This window comes from Apium graveolens, chromosome 5 (genome assembly GCF_009905375.1).
Source record: "Apium graveolens cultivar Ventura chromosome 5, ASM990537v1, whole genome shotgun sequence".
Taxonomy (NCBI): domain Eukaryota; kingdom Viridiplantae; phylum Streptophyta; class Magnoliopsida; order Apiales; family Apiaceae; genus Apium; species Apium graveolens.
In genome coordinates, this window is record NC_133651.1 from 85,350,357 (window position 1) to 85,364,851 (window position 14,495).

Sequence of the window (14,495 nt, forward strand, 5' to 3'; positions counted from 1 at the left end):
TGAAAGGAGGGAGGCGGCGGCTGGTTATTGGTTTGAGATCTTTGTATGCTTTTTTATTAGAGGATAGTTATTAGTTAGAAGGGATTTGTAAATGGCGGTTCTATAGTGTCCCGCTAGTAGTGTCTCGGTTCGCCATCAGCAAACCTCTTAATCACAAAGAGATGAAGAAATGCTTGAGGAGACACATCCATGATCATTTTATGAAGCTTGTCTCTGAGATATTCATTCTCATTTGATGTTAACCATGGAATCTTCGAAGTAAGGAAAAACAGTTCAACAATGTTTAGCTTCTTTAGGACACTTATGGAGATCTTCATTTGTAGTCCATCAATATGATTAACAGTGATTTTCCAACCATTCTTTAGAATATTTATACTGGTACCAGTGATTATTCCATTGAGCTGCTGATAAAATGCATGAATATTGATATAGTCTCTCTGTACTTCTCCACAATGTTCTGAAGATTACTATTGCCAGGATATAAATTATGATAGACTTCAGGTTTGTCCATTTTCCTCTTTATCTCATCCCATTTACTTCATTTCCTATTTATCCGAAGATATGACTCTCTTGCTTATCTGGCTTCCTTTATCTGAATAGCTTTAAGAACTCTAGCTCTTGATATTTCCACTTCATCTTGAATTGCTTCATAAGATAGTTTAAATTCTTCAGAGCTTCCATAGAACAAGCAGTCATCCGTGAAGACATCTTCATCTTTATATTCTTCTTCTTTAGATATAGTCTTTCTCTCTTTCATCTATACCTCTTCAAATCTAGGTTCATACCTCTTAGGAACTTCACTCTCATCTATCTCTCATTCCTCTAATTCAAACTTTGAGAATAGGGGCCTTTGAGCATATATCTCTGTTAGAAGACTCTTTTGAGCTTTAATGACTTGGCTGAGAAGATCTTATTTAGAAGTTGATTGCTCCCCTGAGTTGTAGAACTCTTCTCAACTGCTCTTGATCTGATTAACACCCTTTCATCAATCCTCTCCTCTTCTTCTTCCTTTTATTCTTCTAGCTCATCATATCCCAAGCCAGCTGCTTGAAAAACATCTTGAATTAAATCCACAGCAGAAGCTACTTTTTCTTGCTCCACCCTTTTCTCCCCCTCAGTTGTGTTTTTATTCGGAGCTGGGGTTGATTGAGCAGGCAAGATCAAGTCAGGAATCTCTTGAATAGATGGTTAGGAAATAGACACTTGCTTGCTGATTGAGGTCTTTCGCCCATTACTGGCAAGAACTATTTCAGTGGAGACAGGGATTGGCACTTGCTTGCTAACTGAGATCTTTGGCTCAATATTGGCAATTGGCTATCCCTTCCCCGATTGTGAGAGAGATTGCTCTACGAATTCTCGTATGCTTGCAAATAATGCTTGTTGAAGTTCAAGCTGCTCGAAAAGATGTGTAATCTGTTGATTCCTGATAGACAGTTCATTCTTGAGATATTGATCCTTTAGCGCCAGTTGTTCAGTGAGATAGCTGTCTTTGAATGCCAACTCCTCTTCAAGATAAGATTTTATTACATATTGTGATATGTCTATAGATACTGTTTGGGAGGTAGGTGTCTCATAGGCTTCTCGTAGTATTTCACTCAATACTCTGTCACTCTATTCAGGTATTGGTATTTCATTCATCCTCACGGATACACTCCACTCATAGCTCCGAGATCTAGAAAAAGTACCTGCAAGAAACACTGGAGCCATCCTTAAGGAGGTCAGTAGTGGTGCAATGGGATTTTGCGATTCCTGATCCTTGTACAAGACAAGTTGCATGTCATCATGAGATGACTGGTCCAGAGTTGGAATCTCTGGAAGGATCACTGAGGCCGTCATATCTGGCATCTGTTCCTCAACATCCTCAAGTGTCGGTGAAGACACTTTCCCCTTAGGCTCACCAGTTGGATCTTGTTCATCGCCAATGGGCTGCCGATCCACACCTATGTCGGATCCCCTATCCGCATATGCATCCAAGTTTATTAGTCCAGGGGAGGTAAGTGTTGTGCTAGATGTAGCAGTAATTACAACACTTTTTCCCAAAACCTATGAAGGCAATTGATCCATTGAAGGATCTTGAACAGGATATTCTAACCGTAATATGGTTGACTGCCCTATTACCGTCAATCATCCTCACCAAATAAAGCTCTTCTAATTGTCTCATTTAAATCTTCAAGAGCTTGGATGTTGGAAAGAGTGTTTGACTCATTACAGGATATCATGGCCGACAGGCGAATTTCAATAGACCCACCTTTTTGAGAAGATGGATCTAGTAGCTGTTTATGTGCCTTTTCAGCCATTGTATCCTTCCGGGAAGATACATGGGAGGTTACAGTTGTCTCGGTAGGGGTACTGCTTTGCTTCGTAGGAGACAGAGTTGTGGGTTCACTGTAACACCCCCAAATCCGGGGTCGGGGATCCGGGTTGTCACGAGTTCCATTTCCCTTAATAACACCCAATCTTAATAAATAATCAACTACTCTGTACTGTGACCCCACAATAAACACACACCACAAGTTATAGTCTCAGAGATGAACACTCAAAAAATAACACAAGTCCTTATATTCCACAATTATAAACCGTTACACCTTAAAAAGGTTCTGAATAAATTTACATATTCCTTGCCATTATTACAATTCATATTATACATAAGTCTGGTTCATCAATAGTTGAAAACCTAGCCTATTGGTAGCTCCTACCTCAGCTACGGGGGCATCAACACTTTCAGAAGACTGCGGAACGTTTTCTAACCGCTTGTGAATCGGGAGCTTGGTCCTGTTCATCTTTTCTATCTGTTGTTGTGTGATGAAAGAAGAAAGCAAGGGTGAGCAGCAAGCCCACCAAAATAATATGTATAATGATTAACAATATATGAGCCTTCTCATAGTACTCATGAAAGTCTTGGTCAAAAGAAATGAACCAAGTTTGATATCTTAATGCGATGAAGTCGCAAAATATTCAGTATATATACATATATACTTTTCAAAATCTTGGAAGTCCTCTTCCATGCATAATATACACAGAGTTCCAGTTTATAATTGTATAAAAATATCGTTGCAAGGTGATCTCATATATCTACTCTTGTCTCAACGTTTTTCTGAAAATCTTTGATATGCATAAGATAATCATTCACTAGATATAAGTTGAAAATATGAAGTTACAAGATACCCCAATATACTTATATCTTTTCCAAATATTACTTGAACTACCACCGTTCAAGTTATAATCAGTTCAAAAGTTTATCACATAGATGAGACTACAAGACAAGATTTGAATAGATTCAATCTTTGAATATCATTATAAATAATGAAGTTACGAGATACTTCATTAAATCCCGATATATATATACACCTATATATATACATTTCATACACTCCTTGAAAACCTCTGTTATGAAAATTATAAACAGAGTTGCAATATCCAATGAATTTGGAAAGGAGAAAACCTTGGCATAAACCTGATATCTTGCTGATCAGGCAAAGATACCAATAAGTAACCTTTTCTACTAGTAGATGGACGAATTCCCCACTGGTCATCACCCTGGCCGCAATAGGACCTTATGCTGGACTACCACTCAGCCACTTACGTATTTGATGGACTCCCACTGAGCCACTTACACTTTCATGGACGCCCACTGAGCCCATGTTGCTTATGCCGACTCAAATAGATGAACTTACTTCCCGAACGATGGGCAAGTAATCAAGATGTTTTCTCAAAACAGCAACCTCGTTGCGAATGTAAAATACACCACTGAGCCGGATCCCCCAAGTTTTGAACGAGTATTTAAATCCCCTTTAAAAGGAAGATCTTAAATATAAAAATGAGTTTTGGGATCTGCTCTAACTTTTAAAAATCATTTTGAAGACTCAAAAACACTTTAAAGAGTGTTTGGAGTAATGCTGATTTAATGAAATAAATCAGTCCCAATATATTAGAAAATATCTGAATATTATTATTTAAATAATATTCCCATAAAGAATAATCTTTATAAAAAAATAATTGAAGTAGAAGTTTTAAAACTTATACTTGAAATGAGTATTAAATAACCAAAGATATACTTATACGAAAGTACTATCTTTATTTGAATAATCAAAGATAAGTTTGATTATCGACACCTTATTCTTTAATAAAATAAAGAATATCTCAGCAAATAATCGGAGTCATAGATCCTCAAATGAATATTCAAATAATATTCATTAAATAATATAAACTGAGTCATAAGCCCTCGAATGAATATTCAAATAATATTCAATAAATAATATAAAAGAGTCATAAACCCTCGAATGAATATTCAAATAATATTCAAATAATATTCAAATAATAAAATAAAAGGAGTCATAAGTCCTCGAATGAATATTCAAAATAATATTCATTTAATAAAATAAAGAAGTCATAAGCCCTCGAATGAATATTCATAATAATATTCATATAATAAAATAAAAGGAGTTATAAGCCCTCGAATGAATATTCGAATAATATTCAATAAATAATATAAAAGAGTCATAAGCCCTCGAATGAATATTCAAATAATATTCAAATAATAAAATAAAAGGAGTTATAAGTCCTCGAATGAATATTCAAAATAATATTCATTTAATAAAATAAAGAAGTCATAAGCCCTCGAATGAATATTCGTAATAATATTCATTAAATAAAATAAAGTTATCGAATAAACCTTATTCGATTAATAGTTTTAAAAACTATATCAATATATATATATAAATATATATTATACTCGGGAGCCTCGCCTCCCGGTTTTAGAAAAAGTTCACCTTTTGATCCCCTATACTAAGGGTATACGCAAATACCGCTTATCTCTAGCATAGGTATTATGCAACGAATAAGCATTTGAACCAACAGATATATAAATCAAGAATACGAAACATGCATGCATATATACCATATCACATGCTACAATATATCGCAAGAATTTGCTAATAACAAATATGCATTTATCACAAGATCATGCATATACACATATACATCACAACAACAATATAACGGGTAGAAAACTTGCCTGAGCGACTGGGGGTTACAAATGGCTCGGGACGAGTCTGGTAACCTATAAACAACATATAAGCTAGAATTAAACCGAAGTCACTTGTAAATCTATACTTTAACCAAATTAGACTCTAACGCTCGCTTTGCGCTTACTGATTCTCTTAAGTCGCTCGAGTACCCTCGGCTCCACCATTTTTAATAAATTAACCATTACGAGTTTTAAGGAGATTCCTTCGCGAGTGTCTTACCAACTTCCTATTACACTTTACATAAATGTTTCATACTCCAATTAGTCATTTAAGGTCTTTAACCTATGTTTCAAAGTAAGGCGAGGGGTAATGTTTCGTTCGCGAAACGTCGTTATTTAAAATGGCCGTTTATCCTAAACCGTACGTCAGAATCAAACGAACCACATATCAAAACGAAGCTCGTAACATGAACTATCTAAACATGGCAATAGTCAAAACCTAGCAGGGAGTTCTCGGGTCCTAATGTTACGAACAAAAGCAGTCTAAAGTAAATTGGACATTACGACGGCTATGTTTACGCGATTTCCAAATTTTTTTACCGTTCTAAATCATATCAATCCAACTACCAATCAACAACAACTCAAGATACACATCAATGCTACTGATTTCAGTCATAATAAGCTCAAGGATCTCAATCCAATCATATATTATAACATCTCCAAACTCAACTAAACTACTTAACAATTAAGCTCGAATCATGCTTATCATTCAAATTACTACTCATCCATCCAAACCATCTCCAAACTTCAACATTCAAACTTATTACTAAAGGGTGTGAAGATTTATACCTTTCTTGGAGGGTGGAAAGTTACTAGGAAGCCTTATGGAGCCTCCTACAAGCTTGATCTTTCCAAAGAAATCAAGAACACAAAGTTAGGCTTTGAAGTTTCTAAAAGTCCGATTTAAAGAACTGTAAAAATGAGGGTCTTAACATGATTATTTGGATGAGACTTATGAACAAGAGTTGTAGGCCATCTCAATACCTTTCCAACGAGCTATAGAACACAACATTTGAGTGCGAAATGAAGGAGATACAGCAGTTTTAATGTGCTGGTTCTGTTTTGGCCGAGAGCAATGAAAATGGGGGAGAAAAAAACTTGCTTGTGTTGACTTATTTTGTGGTGTAAATGGAATGGTAGGTGGATATTTGTTTGGCTAACTCTTGGTTAGTTAGTGGAAAGTGATGTAAGCAAGCCTATGTCACCACTTGCATCACTCTTGCCACTTGTCCTCTTCTTATGGTGGAAGCTTTTCATTAAGCTTAATCCTTGTTAATTAGGTGCTTTAATACTTGTATTATCCTTGCTAATCCCCTAGCTACTTGCCCAAGCTTGATCCTTAGTCATTTAATTGCTTTACGACTCATTTATTATTCATTCTCGTTGATCATTTGAGGGATCATATCCGGGATCTTATTACTTGGGTTCCCCTAAACCTTTCTCAATATTTTATATTCTTTTTATGATCCTCTCTTATAACCCTTGAATTTAAATCCTTTTAATCATGTTACCTTATACTCAATTCTTTCGGTATCTGGTGGATTTTTGAAAAAAATCAAAGTGTCCGGATCCGAATTCTAATGACCTTTACATACACTTATTTAATTTATGGAATACTAATACGATCTTAGAATTTCCATAACAGTACTCCTATATAACGTGGTCTGATAATTTTCCTTAATCAGCATTGTCAGCAAAAGTTACTATTCATCCGTGTTTTAAAAATTCCAAAAATTGGGGTTATTACAGTCTCCCCTCCTTAAAAGGATTCCGTCCCGGAATCAGATAGAAAACCGTTGGGGATACTTTTCTAGCATTGCATTTTCTAACTCCCAAGTCAATTTTTCCCACATGGTGGTTCTACCACCAAACTTGGTCTAGTTTGATAACTCTACTCCTAAGCACTTAATCCCTTTCCAATTATAACCCTTCCTGGTTGCTCCATATAGGTTACGCCTGGTTGCATGTCTATGCGCTCATATGCCCTTATTTGTCTGGCATCCGGATTACACTTTCTTAACATTGATATGTGAAACACGTTATAAACTTGCTACAGGTTCGGAGATAGGGCTAGCTCATATGCTAACTTCCCAATACGTCTTAATATCTCCAAGGGTCCAACAAATCGTGGACTTAGCTTTTCTTTCTTTCCGAACCTCATCAATCCTTTCCAAGGCTTTCCAAGGGGATATCTTTCACAACACTAGGTCCCCTACTTCATACTCCTTGTCCTTTCATTGTCAAATCAGCATACTTTTTATGTCCATCTTGGGCTACTACCAGTCGTCTTCTGATTAGATCTATTATATCCTTGGTCCTTTGGACCACTGCTGGTCTGAGCATCTTGCGCTCTACAACTTCATCCTAACATAAGGGAGATCGACATTGTCTTTCCTCAAGGATCTCATAAGGCGACATCTCGATAATGACATATGATCTATTGTCGTAAGAAAACTCAATCCGTGTTAAGTGATCATTCCAATTTCTTTCATGTCTATTGCACAGAATTTCATCATAGCTTCTAGCACTATAGATTTTGCTTCTCAATACCCATTCTTTTCCAGTTCGTAATCGTTACTATCTTCCGTACATGATACTATTCTAGATATACCTTTACTCGCTAGAGTTTTATAACCTCTTAATAATCGCGTCAACCTTAGTATCACGGACGCGTTAGAATCGGAATACCATCTTACTTGGTACCACTTCATCTCTAGCTGCCTCCATTTTTGAAAGCTTGGTCCTTCGTATAAAAGTAAAAGAATTTATTGAGAGATCACTATGATCATGAACACTTGTTCTATTGCATAGTTAGTACTTGACAAGCAATTAAACAATAGATGGTATCCTACTCAGCTTCTATCACACAGATAGATAGTCATTCGGCAATACCTCCCCTTCTGGAAGGGTTGTTCTTCTCAGTTTATATGAAATGAAAAGAAGAGAAAAGAACGAACTGAAGAGAATTGTATATTCGTAAAAAAAAAAAAAATTATTGCCATAAAATATCTGGCTTGGAATCTACCTCTGAACTATAGAGGTTTGTCATAGGAGAACAAAACATATATGTATTTATATCAACATCAAGTATTATAACATCGTATTTCACATGCCTAAATATTTTTGCTATTTCGTCCATCATTCTATGGACCCATGCTCTTCCTCGAGCTTATACACAATCACCTTTGAAACTCCCTCGACATCGAAAATCGAATCTGGGATCTCATTCTAGACATCATCGTTACTAGAATTCTATGCTTGCACCGCAATCTTCTTCGTATAGTAATACCTCTATTCCTAAGAAGGAATAAATATTCAATATGTAAATAATCGACCTAGTTTTTCTATCAAAGATAACTTATACGTCAACATGACAAGATTAGTGGTACTCAATCTCAACATCCATTCCAATACAACTCTCACGGTTGTAATCAGCTCATTACTCGCAGAATCATTGCTGCATTACTATGGTCCACCACTGACCTACTGTCGTCATTCACTTTCCATGAAATCTTAATATCTAACCATACGGAGTCCATACATGTAGTATAGAATTCTTGTAAGGAGTTAACATAATCACCATTCATAATTCATGAAGAACACTCCTGATCCTGACATACATACATGACATGAAGCATATAAAATTGCAGAAGAGTTTCAATCAAAGCACCGATAGCAGGTTAATACCATTTTTAATCATATGCCTTAATTAGAAGACTTAACTCAAGGGTTCGTCTAGTCCTTTTTGAAACATGGTCCTGGTTTATCTCAAGATAGTATCTTCTGAGATAGATAGCCCGCTCATGGCGATTACACGAATTAAACCTTTACCAACTACTATTACGGTTGGGTATTGCACAGTCATCAGAAGGAATGTAAATCTTCCAAACCATAATACAATCTGCATATCTTTAACCATCATCACCGTATTCCTTTGGCACAAGCGCCTATAATTATCCTCTTACCTTTAAAGTGTCGGCCACCTCTTTGGCCTTTCCTGATAGTAAAATTTCCTTACAGTCAATGTCATTTTAACCACCTCCAAATAAATTTTCTACCTCATTTCAATCACTGCTTATGTGAAGATATTTTCCTTAAAATCTGATAAGTAAAAAAATATCACCATTTTTCCATAAGTTATTGCCTCAGTCTTTAGAGGTTAATCACTGTCACGACTGACTCTCAATCATACTTAGAACATCTTTTATCTTAAGTCCTAATTGCCCTGAACAATTTCAACCTTTACTGGTTCGATCCATACTTTCGCGTGGTTTAACACGTGCCCCACTTGGCATCATTATAATTACGTCATATTTCCTTTATCAATATTTTTATTCTTGAGAATTTCGAATATTTCCTTTCTCCTTCTAAAACCTCTAAGGTTATCCTTCAATCGTTCCTCATGTATTCCCTATATACAGGGCATATCAAAATACCATTTACTAATACCAGAACCATTATCTATATACTTCTGAAAAATTTCTCCACTGATTCTTAAAGGTTGTTGTTACCTTAACCCTTTCCAAATCATACTGTCAAAACTCATACTGTCCCTATTAAGGGTGAAATGCCAACCTTTATGCATTCCCCTAGGATTCATTTTAAGTTACCGATGTTCTACCCTTAATTCCACCTTTAAAAAGGTACATGCATCCTTCCATGGATAAATCAAGTCATATATCCCTGATAAGGGTATCTTATTCAATCATTCCCACCTCGATAGTATATGCCTAATTTCACAATAACATCTGTATTCAAAATGAGGTCAATCAATATGGCCTCCAAAAGATAAGAACGGTTATCCGCTTTTCTTGCCTGATTCAGTAATGATAACAGGGATGTTCTAGAAGATGTTTGTCATGTTCAACGTGAACCTTTTAGTTCTAACTACTCATTTACCTCTTTTATTTATCTCAACAGTCATCTCAATGTTGGGATATCTTTCATACCTGGCGTCTCCCTTTCTGGGTATCATGCCCCCGGTCTTACACTTCACATTCTTGAAGGTCACTTCCTTCATCCAATTTTCCTAATTTCTTACTTTCTTGTCTCCTCAGTCCATCCGTGTTTCCTTATTAATCAATCGATCTATCTCAAATTTTCATCGAATACTGTCAACTTCAAGGGAATTAACTTTACATATCGCTTACGCCTTCAAACCTTGAATTTATCTCATGATCAGTCACCATCGCGTTGATGATGACACACTTCTCTATATTTATTGCACGGGTTTCTTAGGGTTTCCCATACCTAACTCCCTTATCACTTCTCAACTCTATTTCCTTTATATCCCTTTATACTCCTTCCCTTTTCAGTCTTTTATTATCGTTTCCATTACAACCATTACATGAACCAACACAACATAAGCATTGATTTCAAACATCCCGTCATTCTGGATTCGTGTCCTCAGAACAAATCTTGACAACTTTTATAACTTAGATTCATAATTCATCATACTCATCCGCTTTTGTTCTGGCTCTAAAGCTTTTACACTACCTCCATAACCTTGGGAAGTACTTTCCCGAAAACAATTGTCTAAACTTTAATCAGTTTATTATAATCTCTTGCTCCGTGCCTTCCTTGGTCTTTCACCAGCGGGTGGCCTCTCTCTTAGGAGGGTAAGTGACAAAAACAGTCTTTTGTGGTTCGTCAATCATTCAGAATCTCAAATGATTCCTCTATTTCCTTTAGCCAGGCTCTTGCCTCGACTAGGTCAACCTGTTCCTTGGAACTCTGAGAGCTTAGAGACTTAAAGGTCCTGAAAGAATTTCCTATCGCATTGTTTCCTCAAGGTGGTGGTTGGGGATAATAGTCTAAGTTCTGTCTAGACAGGTCCATAAATTGTCGTATAGGAGTACCGTCTCGGGTCTCCTTTCCTTACTCGACTTTCTGTTTCCTTAGTATGAAATGTTTCAACCTTCTCCCATAATCGGGGTTATCTTATACATTAAAAACCTTGTTTTCCACTCTATTATGTTATGGGTTCTTTCTTTCTTGATGGCAACCTCCCTGACTATCACATTCAGGGTTTGCCCTAAATCTTATTCCTCAAACTATGGCTCTCATCTAAGTTCTCATCCTTAAGCTCTTGAACTTTCGGAACCCAAATTCTATAGGAATACCTCATTATTCGCTTATCATCTTTCTCGGTATTAATCTCATATTTATTTGTTGGCTCTCTGCCTTCATTCATCACCTTTTTCTGGCACAATATGCTCTTTTCCAATAATTCGGTCTCTATTGCAATCTCAAACAGCTTTTCGGTACCGGCTCCGGTTACCTTCACTTCTATTTCCATCTTCTTAAAATCTCTTATAAATTCTCTCAAAGACATTATCATCTTGAGTCTCTCCTTTTTACTAAGGGCATCAGCCACCACATTGGCTTTCCCCGAATGATAAAGAATCTCATAATCGTAATCCTTGATTAGCTCTAACCACCTCATTTGGCATATGTTGAGCTCTTTTCTGCGTGAAAATGTACTAGAGCACTTATGGCTTAGGTAATTCTCGCATTTCTCTCCATACAAGTAGTGCCTCCAATCTTTAGGGCAAAACTATTGCCATGAGCCCAAGCTCATAGGTGGGGATATCGAATTTTATATTCCCTTAATTATCTTGACGCGTACGCGATTACCTTGCTGTGCTGTATAAGAAGCATCCTAATTCCTTATACGAAGCGTCACTACACTTCACAAAATCTCATTTTCCATCCGGCAACGCCATCATAGGGGTCGTCACCAATCTTTGCTTCAGTTCTTGAAAGTTGTTCTCGTATTTCTCTGTCCATTCAAACTTCTCAGTCTTACGAGTAAGCCGCGTTAAAGGGGGCTACTATCTTTACAAACTCGAACTAACCTCCGATAGTGACCGACCAATTCTACCTCTGGTAGTCGACCTAACCATGGTCATCAATTCATCAGTGGTCCTTTATTCATTCTTGTCAGGATCCTCCATGGGATCCTCCTCAGCAACTATCCCTTCTAGGACAACATCCTCAACATGAACATCATCCGATCCCGCATTAGGATGCTCTATCGGATCCATAATCTGATCTCCAATAAGTAATAAAACATCATCGCGTTGTTGCTCCTCAACCTCAGGGTTCGGAGTCCCACTACCATATACGATAACGAACTACGCTTATATCACGATATTTATAAGGGTTCCCATAAGGGTTTTAAATGTCAATACTACGTTAGGTAGCCCGACTAGGAACTTGGCAAGAGTTCTTATTATCTTAGTGAACTTATTTTCTTAACGTCACATCATCTCTGAGGTTTATAACGCTTAGCTCTGATACCACTTCTATAACACCCCCAAATCCGGGGTCGGGGATCCGGGTTGTCACGAGTTTCATTTCCCTTAATAACACCCAATCTTAATAAATAATCAACTACTCTGTACTGTGACCCCACAATAAACACACACACCACAAGTTATAGTCTCAGAGATGAACACTCAAAAAATAACACAAGTCCTTATATTCCACAATTATAAACCGTTACACCTTAAAAAGGTTCTGAATAAATTTACATATTCCTTGCCATTATTACAATTCATATTATACATAAGTCTGGTTCATCAATAGTTGAAAACCTAGCCTATTGGTAGCTCCTACCTCAGCTACGGGGGCATCAACGCTTTCAGAAGACTGCGGAACGTTTTCTAACCGCTTGCGAATCGGGAGCTTGGTCCTGTTCATCTTTTCTATCTATTGTTGTGTGATGAAAGAAGAAAGCAAGGGTGAGCAGCAAGCCCACCAAAATAATATGTATAATGATTAACAATATATGAGCCTTCTCATAGTACTCATGAAAGTCTTGGTCAAAAGAAATGAACCAAGTTTGATATCTTAATGCGATGAAGTCGCAAAATATTCAGTATATATACATATATACTTTTCAAAATCTTGGAAGTCCTCTTCCATGCATAATATACACAGAGTTCCAGTTTATAATTGTATAAAAATATCGTTGCAAGGTGATCTCATATATCTACCCTTGTCTCAACGGTTTTCTGAAAATCTTTGATATGCATAAGATAATCATTAACTAGATATAAGTTGAAAATATGAAGTTACAAGATACCCCAATATACTTATATCTTTTCCAAATATTACTTGAACTACCACCGGTCAAGTTATAATCAGTTCAAAAGTTTATCACATAGATGAGACTACAAGACAAGATTTGAATATATTCAATCTTTGAATATCATTATAAATAATGAAGTTACGAGATACTTCATTAAATCCCGATATATATATACACCTATATATATACATTTCATACACTCCTTGAAAACCTCTGTTATGAAAATTATAAACAGAGTTGCAATATCCAATGAATTTGGAAAGGAGAAAACCTTGGCATAAACCTGATATCTTGCTGATCAGGCAAAGATACCAATAAGTAACCTTTTCTACTAGTAGATGGACGAATTCCCCACTGGTCATCACCCTGGCCGCAATAGGACCTTATGCTGGACTGCCACTCAGCCACTTACGCATTTGATGGACTCCCACTGAGCCACTTACACTTTCATGGACGCCCACTGAGCCCATGTTGCTTATGCCGACTCAAATAGATGAACTTACTTCCCGAACGATGGGCAAGTAATCAAGATGTTTTCTCAAAACAGCAACCTCGTTGCGAATGTAAAATACACCACTGAGCCGGATCCCTCAAGTTTTGAACGAGTATTTAAATCCCCTTTAAAAGGAAGATCTTAAATATAAAAATGAGTTTTGGGATCCGCTCTAACTTTTAAAAATCATTTTGAAGACTCGAAAATACTTTAAAGAGTGTTTGGAGTAATGCTGATTTAATGAAATAAATCAGTCCCAATATATTAGAAAATATCTGAATATTATTATTTAAATAATATTCCCATAAAGAATAATCTTTATAAAAAAATAATTGAAGTAGAAGTTTTAAAACTTATACTTGAAATGAGTATTAAATAACCAATGATATACTTATACGAAAGTACTATCTTTATTTGAATAATCAAAGATAAGTTTGATTATCGACACCTTATTCTTTAATAAAATAAAGAATATCTCAGCAAATAATCGGAGTCATAGATCCTCAAATGAATATTCAAATAATATTCATTAAATAATATAAACTGAGTCATAAGCCCTCGAATGAATATTCAAATAATATTCAATAAATAATATAAAAGAGTTATAAGCCCTCGAATGAATATTCAAATAATATTCAAATAATATTCAAATAATAAAATAAAAGGAGTCATAAGTCCTCGAATGAATATTCAAAATAATATTCATTTAATAAAATAAAGAAGTCATAAGCCCTCGAATGAATATTCGTAATAATATTCATATAATAAAATAAAAGGAGTTATAAGCCCTCGAATGAATATTCGAATAATATTCAATAAATAATATAAAAGAGTCATAAGCCCTCGAATGAATATTCAAATAATATTCAAATAATAAAATA